The sequence below is a fragment of the Urocampus carinirostris genome, chromosome 1 (assembly GCF_059441175.1).
Source record: "Urocampus carinirostris isolate Australia breed hairy pipefish chromosome 1, RoL_Ucar_1.0, whole genome shotgun sequence".
NCBI lineage: Eukaryota > Metazoa > Chordata > Actinopteri > Syngnathiformes > Syngnathidae > Urocampus > Urocampus carinirostris.
In genome coordinates, this window is record NC_142349.1 from 72,842,815 (window position 1) to 72,863,441 (window position 20,627).

At 47.8% G+C, this 20,627-nt stretch overlaps 4 non-coding genes across 4 annotated transcripts; all 4 read right to left on the reverse strand.

Moving 5' to 3' along the window:
* Window positions 1-914: 914 nt before the first annotated feature.
* trnae-cuc (transfer RNA glutamic acid (anticodon CUC)) lies at window positions 915-986 on the reverse strand. Its single transcript has one exon. It is a non-coding gene; the product is annotated as a tRNA-Glu (tRNA).
* A 4,337-nt stretch (window positions 987-5,323) lies between these two features.
* trnae-cuc (transfer RNA glutamic acid (anticodon CUC)) lies at window positions 5,324-5,395 on the reverse strand. Its single transcript has one exon. It is a non-coding gene; the product is annotated as a tRNA-Glu (tRNA).
* Window positions 5,396-12,417: 7,022 nt separating this feature from the next.
* Window positions 12,418-12,489, reverse strand: trnae-cuc (transfer RNA glutamic acid (anticodon CUC)). Its single transcript has one exon. It is a non-coding gene; the product is annotated as a tRNA-Glu (tRNA).
* An 8,066-nt stretch (window positions 12,490-20,555) lies between these two features.
* On the reverse strand, window positions 20,556-20,627 carry trnae-cuc (transfer RNA glutamic acid (anticodon CUC)). Its single transcript has one exon. It is a non-coding gene; the product is annotated as a tRNA-Glu (tRNA).

Here is a 20,627-nt window from a genome sequence, read left to right on the forward strand (position 1 = left end):
GTGTAACAGTTTTCCTGACCTGGAATCGAACCCAGGCCACAGCAGTGAAAGTGCTGGATCCTAGCCACTAGACCACCAAGGACTTTACTAGAAAAAAAGTTGACTGTCGTCAAATCCATTCTATAAAAGGAACCTCTTTCAATGCTTTCTCCAATAAGAATTGTCCGTCCGTCCGTCCGTCCGTCCGTCCGTCCGTCCGTCCGTCCGTCCGTCCGTCCGTCCGTCCGTCCGTCCGTCCGTCCGTCCGTCCGTCCGTCCGTCCGTCCGTCCGTCCGTCCGTCCGTCCGTCCGTCCGTCCGTCCGTCCGTCCGTCCGTCCGTCCGTCCGTCCGTCCGTCCGTCCGTCCGTCCGTCCGTCCGTCCGTCCGTCCGTCCGTCCGTCCGTCCGTCCGTCCGTCCGTCCGTCCGTCCGTCCGTCCGTCCGTCCGTCCGTCCGTCCGTCCGTCCGTCCGTCCGTCCGTCCGTCGGAAAACCCATTCTAGAAAAAGGAACATCTTTCAATTTTCTTTCCAATTCCTCAAGAGGAATTTTCTATCTGCGTGTAACAGTTTTCCTGACCTGGAATCGAACCCAGGCCACAGCAGTGAAAGTGCTGGATCCTAGCCACTAGACCACCAAGGACTTTACTAGAAAAAAAGTTGACTGTCGTCAAATCCATTCTATAAAAGGAACCTCTTTCAATGCTTTCTCCAATAAGAATTTTCTGTCTTTCCGTCTATTATAATAGACCTGACCGGGAATCGAACCCGGGCCACAGCAGTGAGAGTGCTGGATCCTAGCCACTAGACCACCAAGGACTTTACTAGAAAAAAAGTTGACTGTCGGAAAACCCATTCTAGAAAAAGGAACATCTTTCCAATTCCTCAAGAGGAATTGTCTGTCTGTCTGTCTGTCTGTCTGTCTGTCTGTCATAGTTTCCCTGACCGGGAATCGAACCCGGGCCACAGCAGTGAGAGTGCTGGATCCTAGCCACTAGACCACCAAGGACTTTACTAGAAAAAAAGTTGACTGTCGTCAAATCCATTCTATAAAAGGAACCTCTTTCAATGCTTTCTCCAATAAGAATTTTCTGTCTTTCCGACTATTATAATAGACCTGACCGGCAATCGAACCCGGGCCACAGCAGTGAGAGTGCTGGATCCTAGCCACTAGTCCATCAGGGAATGAACAGGAAAAAAGTTGACTGTCGGAAAACCCATTCTAGAAAAAGGAACATCTTTCAATTTTCTTTCCAATTCCTCAAGAGGAATTTTCTATCTGCGTGTAACAGTTTCCCTGACCTGGAATCGAACCCGGGCCACAGCAGTGAAAGTGCTGGATCTTAGCCACTAGACCACCAAGGACTTTACTAGAAAAAAAGTTGACTGTCGTCAAATCCATTCTATAAAAAGAACCTCTTTCAATGCTTTCTCCAATAAGAATTGTCTGTCTGTCCGTCCGTCCGTCCGTCCGTCCGTCCGTCCGTCCGTCCGTCCGTCCGTCCGTCCGTCCGTCCGTCCGTCCGTCCGTCCGTCCGTCCGTCCGTCCGTCCGTCCGTCCGTCCGTCCGTCCGTCCGTCCGTCCGTCCGTCCGTCCGTCCGTCCGTCCGTCCGTCCGTCCGTCCGTCTGTCTGTCATAGTTTCCCTGACCGGGAATCAAACCCGGGCCACAGCAGTGAGAGTGCTGGATCCTAGCCACTAGACCACCAAGGACTTTACTAGAAAAAAGTTGACTGTCGTCAAATCCATTTTATAAAAGGAACCTCTTTCAATGCTTTCTCCAATAAGAATTGTCTGTCTGTCTGTCTGTCTGTCTGTCTGTCTGTCTGTCTGTCTGTCTGTCTGTCTGTCTGTCTGTCTGTCTGTCTGTCTGTCTGTCTGTCTGTCTGTCTGTCTGTCTGTCTGTCTGTCTGTCTGTCTGTCTGTCTGTCTGTCTGTCTGTCTGTCTGTCTGTCATAGTTTCCCTGACCGGGAATCAAACCCGGGCCACAGCAGTGAGAGTGCTGGATCCTAGCCACTAGACCACCAAGGACTTTACTAGAAAAAAGTTGACTGTCGTCAAATCCATTTTATAAAAGGAACCTCTTTCAATGCTTTCTCCGATAAAAAAATTTCTGTCTTTCCGTCTATTATAATAGACCTGACCGGGAATCGAACCCGGGCCACAGCAGTGAGAGTGCTGGATCCTAGCCACTAGTCCATCAGGGAATGAACAGGAAAAAAGTTGACTGTCGGAAAACCCATTCTAGAAAAAGGAACATCTTTCAATTTTCTTTCCAATTCCTCAAGAGGAATTTTCTATCTGCGTGTAACAGTTTTCCTGACCTGGAATCGAACCCAGGCCACAGCAGTGAAAGTGCTGGATCCTAGCCACTAGACCACCAAGGACTTTACTAGAAAAAAAGTTGACTGTCGTCAAATCCATTCTATAAAAGGAACCTCTTTCAATGCTTTCTCCAATAAGAATTGTCTGTCTGTCTGTCTGTCCGTCCGTCCGTCCGTCCGTCCGTCCGTCCGTCCGTCCGTCCGTCCGTCCGTCCGTCCGTCCGTCCGTCCGTCCGTCCGTCCGTCCGTCCGTCCGTCCGTCCGTCCGTCCGTCCGTCCGTCCGTCCGTCCGTCCGTCCGTCCGTCCGTCCGTCCGTCCGTCCGTCCGTCCGTCCGTCCGTCCGTCCGTCCGTCCGTCCGTCCGTCCGTCCGTCCGTCCGTCCGTCCGTCCGTCCGTCCGTCCGTCCGTCCGTCCGTCCGTCCGTCCGTCTGTCTGTCTGTCTGTCATAGTTTCCCTGACCGGGAATCAAACCCGGGCCACAGCAGTGAGAGTGCTGGATCCTAGCCACTAGACCACCAAGGACTTTACTAGAAAAAAGTTGACTGTCGTCAAATCCATTTTATAAAAGGAACCTCTTTCAATGCTTTCTCCGATAAAAAAAATTCTGTCTTTCCGTCTATTATAATAGACCTGACCGGGAATCGAACCCGGGCCACAGCAGTGAGAGTGCTGGATCCTAGCCACTAGACCACCAAGGACTTTACTAGAAAAAAAGTTGACTGTCGGAAAACCCATTCTAGAAAAAGGAACCTCTTTCAATGTTCATTCCAATTCCTCAAGAGGAATTTTCTATCTGCGTGTAACAGTTTCCCTGACCTGGAATCGAACCCAGGCCACAGCAGTGAAAGTGCTGAATCCTAGCCACTAGACCACCAAGGACTTTACTAGAAAAAAAGTTGACTGTCGTCAAATCCATTCTATAAAAGGAACCTCTTTCAATGCTTTCTCCAATAAGAATTTTCTGTCTTTCCGTCTATAATAATAGACCTGACCTGGAATCGAACCCAGGCCACAGCAGTGAAAGTGCTGGATCCTAGCCACTAGACCACCAAGGACTTTACTAGAAAAAAAGTTGACTGTCGGAAAACCCATTCTAGAAAAAGGAACCTCTTTCAATGCTTTCTCCAATAAGAATTTTCTGTCTTTCCGTCTATTATAATAGACCTGACCGGGAATCGAACCCGGGCCACAGCAGTGAGAGTGCTGGATCCTAGCCACTAGTCCATCAGGGAATGAACAGGAAAAAAGTTGACTGTCGGAAAACCCATTCTAGAAAAAGGAACATCTTTCAATTTTCTTTCCAATTCCTCAAGAGGAATTTTCTATCTGCGTGTAACAGTTTTCCTGACCTGGAATCGAACCCAGGCCACAGCAGTGAAAGTGCTGGATCCTAGCCACTAGACCACCAAGGACTTTACTAGGAAAAAAGTTGACTGTCGTCAAATCCATTCTATAAAAGGAACCTCTTTCAATGCTTTCTCCAATAAGAATTGTCTGTCTGTCTGTCTGTCTGTCTGTCTGTCTGTCTGTCTGTCTGTCTGTCTGTCTGTCTGTCTGTCTGTCTGTCTGTCTGTCTGTCTGTCTGTCTGTCTGTCTGTCTGTCTGTCTGTCTGTCTGTCTGTCTGTCTGTCTGTCTGTCTGTCTGTCTGTCTGTCTGTCTGTCTGTCTGTCTGTCTGTCTGTCTGTCTGTCTGTCTGTCTGTCTGTCTGTCTGTCTGTCTGTCTGTCTGTCTGTCTGTCTGTCTGTCTGTCTGTCTGTCTGTCTGTCTGTCTGTCTGTCTGTCTGTCTGTCTGTCTGTCTGTCTGTCTGTCTGTCTGTCTGTCTGTCTGTCTGTCTGTCTGTCTGTCATAGTTTCCCTGACCGGGAATCAAACCCGGGCCACAGCAGTGAGAGTGCTGGATCCTAGCCACTAGACCACCAAGGACTTTACTAGAAAAAAGTTGACTGTCGTCAAATCCATTTTATAAAAGGAACCTCTTTCAATGCTTTCTCCGATAAAAAAATTTCTGTCTTTCCGTCTATTATAATAGACCTGACCGGGAATCGAACCCGGGCCACAGCAGTGAGAGTGCTGGATCCTAGCCACTAGTCCATCAGGGAATGAACAGGAAAAAAGTTGACTGTCGGAAAACCCATTCTAGAAAAAGGAACATCTTTCAATTTTCTTTCCAATTCCTCAAGAGGAATTTTCTATCTGCGTGTAACAGTTTTCCTGACCTGGAATCGAACCCAGGCCACAGCAGTGAAAGTGCTGGATCCTAGCCACTAGACCACCAAGGACTTTACTAGAAAAAAAGTTGACTGTCGTCAAATCCATTCTATAAAAGGAACCTCTTTCAATGCTTTCTCCAATAAGAATTGTCTGTCTGTCTGTCTGTCCGTCCGTCCGTCCGTCCGTCCGTCCGTCCGTCCGTCCGTCCGTCCGTCCGTCCGTCCGTCCGTCCGTCCGTCCGTCCGTCCGTCCGTCCGTCCGTCCGTCCGTCCGTCCGTCCGTCCGTCCGTCCGTCCGTCCGTCCGTCCGTCCGTCCGTCCGTCCGTCCGTCCGTCCGTCCGTCCGTCCGTCCGTCCGTCGGAAAACCCATTCTAGAAAAAGGAACATCTTTCAATTTTCTTTCCAATTCCTCAAGAGGAATTTTCTATCTGCGTGTAACAGTTTTCCTGACCTGGAATCGAACCCAGGCCACAGCAGTGAAAGTGCTGGATCCTAGCCACTAGACCACCAAGGACTTTACTAGAAAAAAAGTTGACTGTCGTCAAATCCATTCTATAAAAGGAACCTCTTTCAATGCTTTCTCCAATAAGAATTTTCTGTCTTTCCGTCTATTATAATAGACCTGACCGGGAATCGAACCCGGGCCACAGCAGTGAGAGTGCTGGATCCTAGCCACTAGACCACCAAGGACTTTACTAGAAAAAAAGTTGACTGTCGGAAAACCCATTCTAGAAAAAGGAACATCTTTCCAATTCCTCAAGAGGAATTGTCTGTCTGTCTGTCTGTCTGTCTGTCTGTCTGTCATAGTTTCCCTGACCGGGAATCGAACCCGGGCCACAGCAGTGAGAGTGCTGGATCCTAGCCACTAGACCACCAAGGACTTTACTAGAAAAAAAGTTGACTGTCGTCAAATCCATTCTATAAAAGGAACCTCTTTCAATGCTTTCTCCAATAAGAATTTTCTGTCTTTCCGACTATTATAATAGACCTGACCGGCAATCGAACCCGGGCCACAGCAGTGAGAGTGCTGGATCCTAGCCACTAGTCCATCAGGGAATGAACAGGAAAAAAGTTGACTGTCGGAAAACCCATTCTAGAAAAAGGAACATCTTTCAATTTTCTTTCCAATTCCTCAAGAGGAATTTTCTATCTGCGTGTAACAGTTTCCCTGACCTGGAATCGAACCCGGGCCACAGCAGTGAAAGTGCTGGATCTTAGCCACTAGACCACCAAGGACTTTACTAGAAAAAAAGTTGACTGTCGTCAAATCCATTCTATAAAAAGAACCTCTTTCAATGCTTTCTCCAATAAGAATTGTCTGTCTGTCTGTCCGTCCGTCCGTCCGTCCGTCCGTCCGTCCGTCCGTCCGTCCGTCCGTCCGTCCGTCCGTCCGTCCGTCCGTCCGTCCGTCCGTCCGTCCGTCCGTCCGTCCGTCCGTCCGTCCGTCCGTCCGTCCGTCCGTCCGTCCGTCCGTCCGTCCGTCCGTCCGTCCGTCCGTCCGTCCGTCTGTCTGTCTGTCATAGTTTCCCTGACCGGGAATCAAACCCGGGCCACAGCAGTGAGAGTGCTGGATCCTAGCCACTAGACCACCAAGGACTTTACTAGAAAAAAGTTGACTGTCGTCAAATCCATTTTATAAAAGGAACCTCTTTCAATGCTTTCTCCGATAAAAAAATTTCTGTCTTTCCGTCTATTATAATAGACCTGACCGGGAATCGAACCCGGGCCACAGCAGTGAGAGTGCTGGATCCTAGCCACTAGACCACCAAGGACTTTACTAGAAAAAAAGTTGACTGTCGGAAAACCCATTCTAGAAAAAGGAACCTCTTTCAATGTTCATTCCAATTCCTCAAGAGGAATTTTCTATCTGCGTGTAACAGTTTCCCTGACCTGGAATCGAACCCAGGCCACAGCAGTGAAAGTGCTGAATCCTAGCCACTAGACCACCAAGGACTTTACTAGAAAAAAAGTTGACTGTCGTCAAATCCATTCTATAAAAGGAACCTCTTTCAATGCTTTCTCCAATAAGAATTTTCTGTCTTTCCGTCTATAATAATAGACCTGACCTGGAATCGAACCCAGGCCACAGCAGTGAAAGTGCTGGATCCTAGCCACTAGACCACCAAGGACTTTACTAGAAAAAAAGTTGACTGTCGGAAAACCCATTCTAGAAAAAGGAACCTCTTTCAATGCTTTCTCCAATAAGAATTTTCTGTCTTTCCGTCTATTATAATAGACCTGACCGGGAATCGAACCCGGGCCACAGCAGTGAGAGTGCTGGATCCTAGCCACTAGTCCATCAGGGAATGAACAGGAAAAAAGTTGACTGTCGGAAAACCCATTCTAGAAAAAGGAACATCTTTCAATTTTCTTTCCAATTCCTCAAGAGGAATTTTCTATCTGCGTGTAACAGTTTTCCTGACCTGGAATGGCCACAGCAGTGAAAGTGCTGGATCCTAGCCACTAGACCACCAAGGACTTTACTAGAAAAAAAGTTGACTGTCGTCAAATCCATTCTATAAAAGGAACCTCTTTCAATGCTTTCTCCAATAAGAATTGTCTGTCTGTCTGTCTGTCTGTCTGTCTGTCTGTCTGTCTGTCTGTCTGTCTGTCTGTCTGTCTGTCTGTCTGTCTGTCTGTCTGTCTGTCTGTCTGTCTGTCTGTCTGTCTGTCTGTCTGTCTGTCTGTCTGTCTGTCTGTCTGTCTGTCTGTCTGTCTGTCTGTCTGTCTGTCTGTCTGTCTGTCTGTCTGTCTGTCTGTCTGTCTGTCTGTCTGTCTGTCTGTCTGTCTGTCTGTCTGTCTGTCTGTCTGTCTGTCTGTCTGTCTGTCTGTCTGTCTGTCTGTCTGTCTGTCTGTCTGTCTGTCTGTCTGTCTGTCTGTCTGTCTGTCTGTCTGTCTGTCTGTCTGTCTGTCTGTCTGTCTGTCTGTCTGTCTGTCTGTCTGTCTGTCTGTCTGTCTGTCTGTCTGTCTGTCTGTCTGTCTGTCTGTCTGTCTGTCTGTCTGTCTGTCTGTCTGTCTGTCTGTCTGTCTGTCTGTCTGTCTGTCTGTCTGTCTGTCTGTCTGTCTGTCTGTCTGTCTGTCTGTCTGTCTGTCTGTCTGTCATAGTTTCCCTGACCGGGAATCAAACCCGGGCCACAGCAGTGAGAGTGCTGGATCCTAGCCACTAGACCACCAAGGACTTTACTAGAAAAAAGTTGACTGTCGTCAAATCCATTTTATAAAAGGAACCTCTTTCAATGCTTTCTCCGATAAAAAAATTTCTGTCTTTCCGTCTATTATAATAGACCTGACCGGGAATCGAACCCGGGCCACAGCAGTGAGAGTGCTGGATCCTAGCCACTAGACCACCAAGGACTTTACTAGAAAAAAAGTTGACTGTCGGAAAACCCATTCTAGAAAAAGGAACCTCTTTCAATGTTCATTCCAATTCCTCAAGAGGAATTTTCTATCTGCGTGTAACAGTTTCCCTGACCTGGAATCGAACCCAGGCCACAGCAGTGAAAGTGCTGAATCCTAGCCACTAGACCACCAAGGACTTTACTAGAAAAAAAGTTGACTGTCGTCAAATCCATTCTATAAAAGGAACCTCTTTCAATGCTTTCTCCAATAAGAATTTTCTGTCTTTCCGTCTATAATAATAGACCTGACCTGGAATCGAACCCAGGCCACAGCAGTGAAAGTGCTGGATCCTAGCCACTAGACCACCAAGGACTTTACTAGAAAAAAAGTTGACTGTCGGAAAACCCATTCTAGAAAAAGGAACCTCTTTCAATGCTTTCTCCAATAAGAATTTTCTGTCTTTCCGTCTATTATAATAGACCTGACCGGGAATCGAACCCGGGCCACAGCAGTGAGAGTGCTGGATCCTAGCCACTAGTCCATCAGGGAATGAACAGGAAAAAAGTTGACTGTCGGAAAACCCATTCTAGAAAAAGGAACATCTTTCAATTTTCTTTCCAATTCCTCAAGAGGAATTTTCTATCTGCGTGTAACAGTTTTCCTGACCTGGAATCGAACCCAGGCCACAGCAGTGAAAGTGCTGGATCCTAGCCACTAGACCACCAAGGACTTTACTAGAAAAAAAGTTGACTGTCGTCAAATCCATTCTATAAAAGGAACCTCTTTCAATGCTTTCTCCAATAAGAATTGTCTGTCTGTCTGTCTGTCTGTCTGTCTGTCTGTCTGTCTGTCTGTCTGTCTGTCTGTCTGTCTGTCTGTCTGTCTGTCTGTCTGTCTGTCTGTCTGTCTGTCTGTCTGTCTGTCTGTCTGTCTGTCTGTCTGTCTGTCTGTCTGTCTGTCTGTCTGTCTGTCTGTCTGTCTGTCTGTCTGTCTGTCTGTCTGTCTGTCTGTCTGTCTGTCTGTCTGTCTGTCTGTCTGTCTGTCTGTCTGTCTGTCTGTCTGTCTGTCTGTCTGTCTGTCTGTCTGTCTGTCTGTCTGTCTGTCTGTCTGTCTGTCTGTCATAGTTTCCCTGACCGGGAATCAAACCCGGGCCACAGCAGTGAGAGTGCTGGATCCTAGCCACTAGACCACCAAGGACTTTACTAGAAAAAAGTTGACTGTCGTCAAATCCATTTTATAAAAGGAACCTCTTTCAATGCTTTCTCCGATAAAAAAATTTCTGTCTTTCCGTCTATTATAATAGACCTGACCGGGAATCGAACCCGGGCCACAGCAGTGAGAGTGCTGGATCCTAGCCACTAGTCCATCAGGGAATGAACAGGAAAAAAGTTGACTGTCGGAAAACCCATTCTAGAAAAAGGAACATCTTTCAATTTTCTTTCCAATTCCTCAAGAGGAATTTTCTATCTGCGTGTAACAGTTTTCCTGACCTGGAATCGAACCCAGGCCACAGCAGTGAAAGTGCTGGATCCTAGCCACTAGACCACCAAGGACTTTACTAGAAAAAAAGTTGACTGTCGTCAAATCCATTCTATAAAAGGAACCTCTTTCAATGCTTTCTCCAATAAGAATTGTCTGTCTGTCTGTCTGTCTGTCCGTCCGTCCGTCCGTCCGTCCGTCCGTCCGTCCGTCCGTCCGTCCGTCCGTCCGTCCGTCCGTCCGTCCGTCCGTCCGTCCGTCCGTCCGTCCGTCCGTCCGTCCGTCCGTCCGTCCGTCCGTCCGTCCGTCCGTCCGTCCGTCCGTCCGTCCGTCCGTCCGTCCGTCCGTCCGTCCGTCCGTCTGTCTGTCATAGTTTCCCTGACCGGGAATCAAACCCGGGCCACAGCAGTGAGAGTGCTGGATCCTAGCCACTAGACCACCAAGGACTTTACTAGAAAAAAGTTGACTGTCGTCAAATCCATTTTATAAAAGGAACCTCTTTCAATGCTTTCTCCGATAAAAAAAATTCTGTCTTTCCGTCTATTATAATAGACCTGACCGGGAATCGAACCCGGGCCACAGCAGTGAGAGTGCTGGATCCTAGCCACTAGACCACCAAGGACTTTACTAGAAAAAAAGTTGACTGTCGGAAAACCCATTCTAGAAAAAGGAACCTCTTTCAATGTTCATTCCAATTCCTCAAGAGGAATTTTCTATCTGCGTGTAACAGTTTCCCTGACCTGGAATCGAACCCAGGCCACAGCAGTGAAAGTGCTGAATCCTAGCCACTAGACCACCAAGGACTTTACTAGAAAAAAAGTTGACTGTCGTCAAATCCATTCTATAAAAGGAACCTCTTTCAATGCTTTCTCCAATAAGAATTTTCTGTCTTTCCGTCTATAATAATAGACCTGACCTGGAATCGAACCCAGGCCACAGCAGTGAAAGTGCTGGATCCTAGCCACTAGACCACCAAGGACTTTACTAGAAAAAAAGTTGACTGTCGGAAAACCCATTCTAGAAAAAGGAACCTCTTTCAATGCTTTCTCCAATAAGAATTTTCTGTCTTTCCGTCTATTATAATAGACCTGACCGGGAATCGAACCCGGGCCACAGCAGTGAGAGTGCTGGATCCTAGCCACTAGTCCATCAGGGAATGAACAGGAAAAAAGTTGACTGTCGGAAAACCCATTCTAGAAAAAGGAACATCTTTCAATTTTCTTTCCAATTCCTCAAGAGGAATTTTCTATCTGCGTGTAACAGTTTTCCTGACCTGGAATCGAACCCAGGCCACAGCAGTGAAAGTGCTGGATCCTAGCCACTAGACCACCAAGGACTTTACTAGGAAAAAAGTTGACTGTCGTCAAATCCATTCTATAAAAGGAACCTCTTTCAATGCTTTCTCCAATAAGAATTGTCTGTCTGTCTGTCTGTCTGTCTGTCTGTCTGTCTGTCTGTCTGTCTGTCTGTCTGTCTGTCTGTCTGTCTGTCTGTCTGTCTGTCTGTCTGTCTGTCTGTCTGTCTGTCTGTCTGTCTGTCTGTCTGTCTGTCTGTCTGTCTGTCTGTCTGTCTGTCTGTCTGTCTGTCTGTCTGTCTGTCTGTCTGTCTGTCTGTCTGTCTGTCTGTCTGTCTGTCTGTCTGTCTGTCTGTCTGTCTGTCTGTCTGTCTGTCTGTCTGTCTGTCTGTCTGTCTGTCTGTCTGTCTGTCTGTCTGTCTGTCTGTCTGTCTGTCTGTCTGTCTGTCTGTCTGTCTGTCTGTCTGTCTGTCTGTCTGTCTGTCTGTCTGTCTGTCTGTCTGTCTGTCTGTCTGTCTGTCTGTCTGTCTGTCTGTCTGTCTGTCTGTCTGTCTGTCTGTCTGTCTGTCTGTCTGTCATAGTTTCCCTGACCGGGAATCAAACCCGGGCCACAGCAGTGAGAGTGCTGGATCCTAGCCACTAGACCACCAAGGACTTTACTAGAAAAAAGTTGACTGTCGTCAAATCCATTTTATAAAAGGAACCTCTTTCAATGCTTTCTCCGATAAAAAAATTTCTGTCTTTCCGTCTATTATAATAGACCTGACCGGGAATCGAACCCGGGCCACAGCAGTGAGAGTGCTGGATCCTAGCCACTAGTCCATCAGGGAATGAACAGGAAAAAAGTTGACTGTCGGAAAACCCATTCTAGAAAAAGGAACATCTTTCAATTTTCTTTCCAATTCCTCAAGAGGAATTTTCTATCTGCGTGTAACAGTTTTCCTGACCTGGAATCGAACCCAGGCCACAGCAGTGAAAGTGCTGGATCCTAGCCACTAGACCACCAAGGACTTTACTAGAAAAAAAGTTGACTGTCGTCAAATCCATTCTATAAAAGGAACCTCTTTCAATGCTTTCTCCAATAAGAATTGTCTGTCTGTCCGTCCGTCCGTCCGTCCGTCCGTCCGTCCGTCCGTCCGTCCGTCCGTCCGTCCGTCCGTCCGTCCGTCCGTCCGTCCGTCCGTCCGTCCGTCCGTCCGTCCGTCCGTCCGTCCGTCCGTCCGTCCGTCCGTCCGTCCGTCCGTCCGTCCGTCCGTCCGTCCGTCCGTCCGTCCGTCCGTCCGTCCGTCCGTCCGTCCGTCCGTCCGTCCGTCCGTCCGTCCGTCCGTCCGTCCGTCCGTCGGAAAACCCATTCTAGAAAAAGGAACATCTTTCAATTTTCTTTCCAATTCCTCAAGAGGAATTTTCTATCTGCGTGTAACAGTTTTCCTGACCTGGAATCGAACCCAGGCCACAGCAGTGAAAGTGCTGGATCCTAGCCACTAGACCACCAAGGACTTTACTAGAAAAAAAGTTGACTGTCGTCAAATCCATTCTATAAAAGGAACCTCTTTCAATGCTTTCTCCAATAAGAATTTTCTGTCTTTCCGTCTATTATAATAGACCTGACCGGGAATCGAACCCGGGCCACAGCAGTGAGAGTGCTGGATCCTAGCCACTAGACCACCAAGGACTTTACTAGAAAAAAAGTTGACTGTCGGAAAACCCATTCTAGAAAAAGGAACATCTTTCCAATTCCTCAAGAGGAATTGTCTGTCTGTCTGTCTGTCTGTCTGTCTGTCTGTCATAGTTTCCCTGACCGGGAATCGAACCCGGGCCACAGCAGTGAGAGTGCTGGATCCTAGCCACTAGACCACCAAGGACTTTACTAGAAAAAAAGTTGACTGTCGTCAAATCCATTCTATAAAAGGAACCTCTTTCAATGCTTTCTCCAATAAGAATTTTCTGTCTTTCCGACTATTATAATAGACCTGACCGGCAATCGAACCCGGGCCACAGCAGTGAGAGTGCTGGATCCTAGCCACTAGTCCATCAGGGAATGAACAGGAAAAAAGTTGACTGTCGGAAAACCCATTCTAGAAAAAGGAACATCTTTCAATTTTCTTTCCAATTCCTCAAGAGGAATTTTCTATCTGCGTGTAACAGTTTCCCTGACCTGGAATCGAACCCGGGCCACAGCAGTGAAAGTGCTGGATCTTAGCCACTAGACCACCAAGGACTTTACTAGAAAAAAAGTTGACTGTCGTCAAATCCATTCTATAAAAAGAACCTCTTTCAATGCTTTCTCCAATAAGAATTGTCTGTCTGTCTGTCTGTCCGTCCGTCCGTCCGTCCGTCCGTCCGTCCGTCCGTCCGTCCGTCCGTCCGTCCGTCCGTCCGTCCGTCCGTCCGTCCGTCCGTCCGTCCGTCCGTCCGTCCGTCCGTCCGTCCGTCCGTCCGTCCGTCCGTCCGTCCGTCCGTCCGTCCGTCCGTCCGTCCGTCCGTCCGTCCGTCCGTCTGTCTGTCTGTCATAGTTTCCCTGACCGGGAATCAAACCCGGGCCACAGCAGTGAGAGTGCTGGATCCTAGCCACTAGACCACCAAGGACTTTACTAGAAAAAAGTTGACTGTCGTCAAATCCATTTTATAAAAGGAACCTCTTTCAATGCTTTCTCCGATAAAAAAATTTCTGTCTTTCCGTCTATTATAATAGACCTGACCGGGAATCGAACCCGGGCCACAGCAGTGAGAGTGCTGGATCCTAGCCACTAGACCACCAAGGACTTTACTAGAAAAAAAGTTGACTGTCGGAAAACCCATTCTAGAAAAAGGAACCTCTTTCAATGTTCATTCCAATTCCTCAAGAGGAATTTTCTATCTGCGTGTAACAGTTTCCCTGACCTGGAATCGAACCCAGGCCACAGCAGTGAAAGTGCTGAATCCTAGCCACTAGACCACCAAGGACTTTACTAGAAAAAAAGTTGACTGTCGTCAAATCCATTCTATAAAAGGAACCTCTTTCAATGCTTTCTCCAATAAGAATTTTCTGTCTTTCCGTCTATAATAATAGACCTGACCTGGAATCGAACCCAGGCCACAGCAGTGAAAGTGCTGGATCCTAGCCACTAGACCACCAAGGACTTTACTAGAAAAAAAGTTGACTGTCGGAAAACCCATTCTAGAAAAAGGAACCTCTTTCAATGCTTTCTCCAATAAGAATTTTCTGTCTTTCCGTCTATTATAATAGACCTGACCGGGAATCGAACCCGGGCCACAGCAGTGAGAGTGCTGGATCCTAGCCACTAGTCCATCAGGGAATGAACAGGAAAAAAGTTGACTGTCGGAAAACCCATTCTAGAAAAAGGAACATCTTTCAATTTTCTTTCCAATTCCTCAAGAGGAATTTTCTATCTGCGTGTAACAGTTTTCCTGACCTGGAATCGAACCCAGGCCACAGCAGTGAAAGTGCTGGATCCTAGCCACTAGACCACCAAGGACTTTACTAGAAAAAAAGTTGACTGTCGTCAAATCCATTCTATAAAAGGAACCTCTTTCAATGCTTTCTCCAATAAGAATTGTCTGTCTGTCTGTCTGTCTGTCTGTCTGTCTGTCTGTCTGTCTGTCTGTCTGTCTGTCTGTCTGTCTGTCTGTCTGTCTGTCTGTCTGTCTGTCTGTCTGTCTGTCTGTCTGTCTGTCTGTCTGTCTGTCTGTCTGTCTGTCTGTCTGTCTGTCTGTCTGTCTGTCTGTCTGTCTGTCTGTCTGTCTGTCTGTCTGTCTGTCTGTCTGTCTGTCTGTCTGTCTGTCTGTCTGTCTGTCTGTCTGTCTGTCTGTCTGTCTGTCTGTCTGTCTGTCTGTCTGTCTGTCTGTCTGTCTGTCTGTCTGTCTGTCTGTCTGTCTGTCTGTCTGTCTGTCTGTCTGTCTGTCTGTCTGTCTGTCTGTCTGTCTGTCTGTCTGTCTGTCTGTCTGTCTGTCTGTCTGTCTGTCTGTCTGTCTGTCTGTCTGTCTGTCTGTCTGTCTGTCTGTCTGTCTGTCTGTCTGTCTGTCTGTCTGTCTGTCTGTCTGTCTGTCTGTCTGTCTGTCTGTCTGTCTGTCTGTCTGTCTGTCTGTCTGTCTGTCTGTCTGTCTGTCTGTCTGTCTGTCTGTCTGTCTGTCTGTCTGTCTGTCTGTCTGTCTGTCTGTCTGTCTGTCTGTCTGTCTGTCTGTCTGTCTGTCTGTCTGTCTGTCTGTCTGTCTGTCTGTCTGTCTGTCTGTCTGTCTGTCTGTCTGTCTGTCTGTCTGTCTGTCTGTCTGTCTGTCTGTCTGTCTGTCTGTCTGTCTGTCTGTCTGTCTGTCTGTCTGTCTGTCTGTCTGTCTGTCTGTCTGTCTGTCTGTCTGTCTGTCTGTCTGTCTGTCTGTCTGTCTGTCTGTCTGTCTGTCTGTCTGTCTGTCTGTCTGTCTGTCTGTCTGTCTGTCTGTCTGTCTGTCTGTCTGTCTGTCTGTCTGTCTGTCTGTCTGTCTGTCTGTCTGTCTGTCTGTCTGTCTGTCTGTCTGTCTGTCTGTCTGTCTGTCTGTCTGTCTGTCTGTCTGTCTGTCTGTCTGTCTGTCTGTCTGTCTGTCTGTCTGTCTGTCTGTCTGTCTGTCTGTCTGTCTGTCTGTCTGTCTGTCTGTCTGTCTGTCTGTCTGTCTGTCTGTCTGTCTGTCTGTCTGTCTGTCTGTCTGTCTGTCTGTCTGTCTGTCTGTCTGTCTGTCTGTCTGTCTGTCTGTCTGTCTGTCTGTCTGTCTGTCTGTCTGTCTGTCTGTCTGTCTGTCTGTCTGTCTGTCTGTCTGTCTGTCTGTCTGTCTGTCTGTCTGTCTGTCTGTCTGTCTGTCTGTCTGTCATAGTTTCCCTGACCGGGAATCAAACCCGGGCCACAGCAGTGAGAGTGCTGGATCCTAGCCACTAGACCACCAAGGACTTTACTAGAAAAAAGTTGACTGTCGTCAAATCCATTTTATAAAAGGAACCTCTTTCAATGCTTTCTCCGATAAAAAAATTTCTGTCTTTCCGTCTATTATAATAGACCTGACCGGGAATCGAACCCGGGCCACAGCAGTGAGAGTGCTGGATCCTAGCCACTAGACCACCAAGGACTTTACTAGAAAAAAAGTTGACTGTCGGAAAACCCATTCTAGAAAAAGGAACCTCTTTCAATGTTCATTCCAATTCCTCAAGAGGAATTTTCTATCTGCGTGTAACAGTTTCCCTGACCTGGAATCGAACCCAGGCCACAGCAGTGAAAGTGCTGAATCCTAGCCACTAGACCACCAAGGACTTTACTAGAAAAAAAGTTGACTGTCGTCAAATCCATTCTATAAAAGGAACCTCTTTCAATGCTTTCTCCAATAAGAATTTTCTGTCTTTCCGTCTATAATAATAGACCTGACCTGGAATCGAACCCAGGCCACAGCAGTGAAAGTGCTGGATCCTAGCCACTAGACCACCAAGGACTTTACTAGAAAAAAAGTTGACTGTCGGAAAACCCATTCTAGAAAAAGGAACCTCTTTCAATGCTTTCTCCAATAAGAATTTTCTGTCTTTCCGTCTATTATAATAGACCTGACCGGGAATCGAACCCGGGCCACAGCAGTGAGAGTGCTGGATCCTAGCCACTAGTCCATCAGGGAATGAACAGGAAAAAAGTTGACTGTCGGAAAACCCATTCTAGAAAAAGGAACATCTTTCAATTTTCTTTCCAATTCCTCAAGAGGAATTTTCTATCTGCGTGTAACAGTTTTCCTGACCTGGAATCGAACCCAGGCCACAGCAGTGAAAGTGCTGGATCCTAGCCACTAGACCACCAAGGACTTTACTAGAAAAAAAGTTGACTGTCGTCAAATCCATTCTATAAAAGGAACCTCTTTCAATGCTTTCTCCAATAAGAATTGTCTGTCTGTCTGTCTGTCTGTCTGTCTGTCTGTCTGTCTGTCTGTCTGTCTGTCTGTCTGTCTGTCTGTCTGTCTGTCTGTCTGTCTGTCTGTCTGTCTGTCTGTCTGTCTGTCTGTCTGTCTGTCTGTCTGTCTGTCTGTCTGTCTGTCTGTCTGTCTGTCTGTCTGTCTGTCTGTCTGTCTGTCTGTCTGTCTGTCTGTCTGTCTGTCTGTCTGTCTGTCTGTCTGTCTGTCTGTCTGTCTGTCTGTCTGTCTGTCTGTCTGTCTGTCTGTCTGTCTGTCTGTCTGTCTGTCTGTCTGTCTGTCTGTCTGTCTGTCTGTCTGTCTGTCATAGTTTCCCTGACCGGGAATCAAACCCGGGCCACAGCAGTGAGAGTGCTGGATCCTAGCCACTAGACCACCAAGGACTTTACTAGAAAAAAGTTGACTGTCGTCAAATCCATTTTATAAAAGGAACCTCTTTCAATGCTTTCTCCGATAAAAAAATTTCTGTCTTTCCGTCTATTATAATAGACCTGACCGGGAATCGAACCCGGGCCACAGCAGTGAGAGTGCTGGATCCTAGCCACTAGTCCATCAGGGAATGAACAGGAAAAAAGTTGACTGTCGGAAAACCCATTCTAGAAAAAGGAACATCTTTCAATTTTCTTTCCAATTCCTCAAGAGGAATTTTCTATCTGCGTGTAACAGTTTTCCTGACCTGGAATCGAACCCAGGCCACAGCAGTGAAAGTGCTGGATCCTAGCCACTAGACCACCAAGGACTTTACTAGAAAAAAAGTTGACTGTCGTCAAATCCATTCTATAAAAGGAACCTCTTTCAATGCTTTCTCCAATAAGAATTGTCTGTCTGTCTGTCTGTCCGTCCGTCCGTCCGTCCGTCCGTCCGTCCGTCCGTCCGTCCGTCCGTCCGTCCGTCCGTCCGTCCGTCCGTCCGTCCGTCCGTCCGTCCGTCCGTCCGTCCGTCCGTCCGTCCGTCCGTCCGTCCGTCCGTCCGTCCGTCCGTCCGTCCGTCCGTCCGTCCGTCCGTCCGTCCGTCCGTCCGTCCGTCCGTCCGTCCGTCCGTCCGTCCGTCCGTCCGTCCGTCCGTCCGTCCGTCCGTCCGTCCGTCCGTCCGTCCGTCCGTCCGTCCGTCCGTCTGTCTGTCATAGTTTCCCTGACCGGGAATCAAACCCGGGCCACAGCAGTGAGAGTGCTGGATCCTAGCCACTAGACCACCAAGGACTTTACTAGAAAAAAGTTGACTGTCGTCAAATCCATTTTATAAAAGGAACCTCTTTCAATGCTTTCTCCGATAAAAAAAATTCTGTCTTTCCGTCTATTATAATAGACCTGACCGGGAATCGAACCCGGGCCACAGCAGTGAGAGTGCTGGATCCTAGCCACTAGACCACCAAGGACTTTACTAGAAAAAAAGTTGACTGTCGGAAAACCCATTCTAGAAAAAGGAACCTCTTTCAATGTTCATTCCAATTCCTCAAGAGGAATTTTCTATCTGCGTGTAACAGTTTCCCTGACCTGGAATCGAACCCAGGCCACAGCAGTGAAAGTGCTGAATCCTAGCCACTAGACCACCAAGGACTTTACTAGAAAAAAAGTTGACTGTCGTCAAATCCATTCTATAAAAGGAACCTCTTTCAATGCTTTCTCCAATAAGAATTTTCTGTCTTTCCGTCTATAATAATAGACCTGACCTGGAATCGAACCCAGGCCACAGCAGTGAAAGTGCTGGATCCTAGCCACTAGACCACCAAGGACTTTACTAGAAAAAAAGTTGACTGTCGGAAAACCCATTCTAGAAAAAGGAACCTCTTTCAATGCTTTCTCCAATAAGAATTTTCTGTCTTTCCGTCTATTATAATAGACCTGACCGGGAATCGAACCCGGGCCACAGCAGTGAGAGTGCTGGATCCTAGCCACTAGTCCATCAGGGAATGAACAGGAAAAAAGTTGACTGTCGGAAAACCCATTCTAGAAAAAGGAACATCTTTCAATTTTCTTTCCAATTCCTCAAGAGGAATTTTCTATCTGCGTGTAACAGTTTTCCTGACCTGGAATCGAACCCAGGCCACAGCAGTGAAAGTGCTGGATCCTAGCCACTAGACCACCAAGGACTTTACTAGGAAAAAAGTTGACTGTCGTCAAATCCATTCTATAAAAGGAACCTCTTTCAATGCTTTCTCCAATAAGAATTGTCTGTCTGTCTGTCTGTCTGTCTGTCTGTCTGTCTGTCTGTCTGTCTGTCTGTCTGTCTGTCTGTCTGTCTGTCTGTCTGTCTGTCTGTCTGTCTGTCTGTCTGTCTGTCTGTCTGTCTGTCTGTCTGTCTGTCTGTCTGTCTGTCTGTCTGTCTGTCTGTCTGTCTGTCTGTCTGTCTGTCTGTCTGTCTGTCTGTCTGTCTGTCTGTCTGTCTGTCTGTCTGTCTGTCTGTCTGTCTGTCTGTCTGTCTGTCTGTCTGTCTGTCTGTCTGTCTGTCTGTCTGTCTGTCTGTCTGTCTGTCTGTCTGTCTGTCTGTCTGTCTGTCTGTCTGTCTGTCTGTCTGTCTGTCTGTCTGTCTGTCTGTCTGTCTGTCTGTCTGTCTGTCTGTCTGTCTGTCTGTCTGTCTGTCTGTCTGTCTGTCTGTCTGTCTGTCTGTCTGTCTGTCTGTCTGTCTGTCTGTCTGTCTGTCTGTCTGTCTGTCTGTCTGTCTGTCTGTCTGTCTGTCTGTCTGTCTGTCTGTCTGTCTGTCTGTCTGTCTGTCTGTCTGTCTGTCTGTCTGTCTGTCTGTCTGTCTGTCTGTCTGTCTGTCTGTCTGTCTGTCTGTCTGTCTGTCTGTCTGTCTGTCTGTCTGTCTGTCATAGTTTCCCTGACCGGGAATCAAACCCGGGCCACAGCAGTGAGAGTGCTGGATCCTAGCCACTAGACCACCAAGGACTTTACTAGAAAAAAGTTGACTGTCGTCAAATCCATTTTATAAAAGGAACCTCTTTCAATGCTTTCTCCGATAAAAAAATTTCTGTCTTTCCGTCTATTATAATAGACCTGACCGGGAATCGAACCCGGGCCACAGCAGTGAGAGTGCTGGATCCTAGCCACTAGTCCATCAGGGAATGAACAGGAAAAAAGTTGACTGTCGGAAAACCCATTCTAGAAAAAGGAACATCTTTCAATTTTCTTTCCAATTCCTCAAGAGGAATTTTCTATCTGCGTGTAACAGTTTTCCTGACCTGGAATCGAACCCAGGCCACAGCAGTGAAAGTGCTGGATCCTAGCCACTAGACCACCAAGGACTTTACTAGAAAAAAAGTTGACTGTCGTCAAATCCATTCTATAAAAGGAACCTCTTTCAATGCTTTCTCCAATAAGAATTGTCTGTCTGTCCGTCCGTCCGTCCGTCCGTCCGTCCGTCCGTCCGTCCGTCCGTCCGTCCGTCCGTCCGTCCGTCCGTCCGTCCGTCCGTCCGTCCGTCCGTCCGTCCGTCCGTCCGTCCGTCCGTCCGTCCGTCCGTCCGTCCGTCCGTCCGTCCGTCCGTCCGTCCGTCCGTCCGTCCGTCCGTCCGTCCGTCCGTCCGTCCGTCCGTCCGTCCGTCCGTCCGTCCGTCCGTCCGTCCGTCCGTCCGTCGGAAAACCCATTCTAGAAAAAGGAACATCTTTCAATTTTCTTTCCAATTCCTCAAGAGGAATTTTCTATCTGCGTGTAACAGTTTTCCTGACCTGGAATCGAACCCAGGCCACAGCAGTGAAAGTGCTGGATCCTAGCCACTAGACCACCAAGGACTTTACTAGAAAAAAAGTTGACTGTCGTCAAATCCATTCTATAAAAGGAACCTCTTTCAATGCTTTCTCCAATAAGAATTTTCTGTCTTTCCGTCTATTATAATAGACCTGACCGGGAATCGAACCCGGGCCACAGCAGTGAGAGTGCTGGATCCTAGCCACTAGACCACCAAGGACTTTACTAGAAAAAAAGTTGACTGTCGGAAAACCCATTCTAGAAAAAGGAACATCTTTCCAATTCCTCAAGAGGAATTGTCTGTCTGTCTGTCTGTCTGTCTGTCTGTCTGTCATAGTTTCCCTGACCGGGAATCGAACCCGGGCCACAGCAGTGAGAGTGCTGGATCCTAGCCACTAGACCACCAAGGA